At 46.5% G+C, this 2,024-nt stretch overlaps 1 protein-coding gene across 1 annotated transcript in view; it reads right to left on the reverse strand.

The window, feature by feature from the left end:
- RIPPLY3 (ripply transcriptional repressor 3) overlaps positions 1-2,024 on the reverse strand; it is a 10,232-nt gene that overhangs the window by 4,783 nt on the left and 3,425 nt on the right. The window lies entirely within an intron of this gene.

Raw genomic sequence — 2,024 nt, forward strand, 5'->3', positions numbered from 1 at the left:
TGCATTGGAGAAGGAAATGGCAGTGTTCTTGCCTGGAGAATCTCAGGGACGGGGGAGCCTGGTGGGCTGCCATCTCTGGGGTCGCACAGAGTGGGACACGACTGAAGCGACTTAGCAGCAGCAGCAGCAGCAGCCTGCACTTGGGCCTTCCCAGGTGCTGCAGTGGTAAAGAACCTGCCTTCCAATTCAGGAGATGTGAGAGATGTGGGTTTGATCCTTGCGTTGGGAAGATCCCCTGGAGGAGGGCATGGCAACCCACTCCAGTATGATTGCCTGGGAAATCCCACGGAGCCTAGTGGGAACTCCCATGGGAGCCTAGTCCACGGGGTTGCAAAGAGTCAGACACAACTGAGCACCCATGTGTGCACAGCCTGCACTTGTTAGGATCGGTTCCAATTTTAGAGACAATTTAAACAACTGAATAGAATACTGATGAGCTCCCCTTCCTTTGACAGTTGTCACAATGTCCCAGCACTGTGAGGGGTCCCAAGACGGAAAGATGAGTTGGCACAGGCCCCCACTTCACACATTTTAAAATCTAATGGGGAAAGACACACATGGAGGCAAATAAACACACTATAAAAGCATCAAGCAGTAAGATGCTCACTATTTTAAGCAAGGAGGGAGATCATGAAAGGACTCATGGGGAGCCTGGCAGAGACATCAATAGCACTTGGGTATTCAGTTCTGGGCCCATCCACCCATCCACGGTGGAGCAGAGCATCCGATTCTGAGGGTCAGGACAATAGACAGCATAGGTAGGGAAAGGTAGAGCCCAGTGTGAAATGAATGAGAAACTGCCCTGGCAAAAGGGTTCAACAGGAAGTTGAATCCGGATACTGAACACCCTGAAAACACATGACTGAGTCTAGGTTTCATTCTGGAGACAGAATTCAAGACCATTAATGATTTCTGAGCTAGGGGTTCAACAATGAGCTCTGTATTTTAAGGATCACGGTGGCTGCTGGAAGCAGCGAATAGCATAGATTGGTGAGGTAAGGGCTTGGAGGTCTCTGGCAAGAGGTGACAGTGATTTGAACTCAAGTAACACCAACCAAGGGGCTTTCCAGGTGGCATTAACGGTAAAGAACCCACCTGCCAATGCATGAGACATAAGAGTCGTGGGCTTGATCCCTGCATCAGCAAGATCCCCTGGAGGAAGGCACGACAACCCCCTCCAGTATTCTCGCCTGGAGAATCCCTTGAACAGAGGACCCTGGTGGACTCCAGTCCACAGGATCATACAGAGTCAAGACACAAATGAAGCAACTTAGCATGCATGCAACACCAACCAGAAGGGAAGAGGAAGACAGGTTCCCAAGGACATGCATAGCATTTGAAAGGTAAGACACTGCTCGGTGCAGGCCCTGAACAGCCAAAGCAATCTTAAGAAAGGATGACAAGCTTGAACCATCACATTTCTTGGTTTCGAACTATTAGTATATTACAAAGCTATAGTGAGCAAAACAATAGTCGATCAAAATCAAAAACAGTAGTCAAAACAGTATCAAAAAGCTACTGGCTTAAATACAGACCCGTAGATCAACCGGACAGATTACAGAGCCCAGAAATAAATTCATGCATTTATCATCAATTAATTCATAACAAGGGGCCCAAAAATACATAACGGGCAAAGGACAGTCTTTTCAGTAAACGGTGTTGAGAAAACTGAATAACCACCTGCAAACTGGGCCCTTATCTTACACCATACAGAGCACATAACTCAGACTGAGTTAAAAACTTAAACGTGGTTATTCCCTGGGTAGGTTAGGACTCCACGCTTTCGCGTCCATGGGCTCAGGTTAAATCCCTGGTCGAGGAACAAAGATCCCTTCAAACCACGCAGCTAAAACAAAACAAATAAAAACCAGGAAACAAACAAAACAAAAATCTTAACAGGAAGACCCGAAATCATAAGCCTCCTTGACATTTTATCAGCCTTATTTTAATAACATGCTATGTTGAGCTAAGGGAAATAATGAGGGTCTTTGGAACAAAATCTGTTCCATAATGAAGTTCACTGT

The sequence above is a fragment of the Bison bison genome, unplaced genomic scaffold (assembly GCF_000754665.1).
Source record: "Bison bison bison isolate TAMUID 2011002044 unplaced genomic scaffold, Bison_UMD1.0 scf7180017864037, whole genome shotgun sequence".
In the NCBI taxonomy this organism is placed as follows: domain Eukaryota; kingdom Metazoa; phylum Chordata; class Mammalia; order Artiodactyla; family Bovidae; genus Bison; species Bison bison.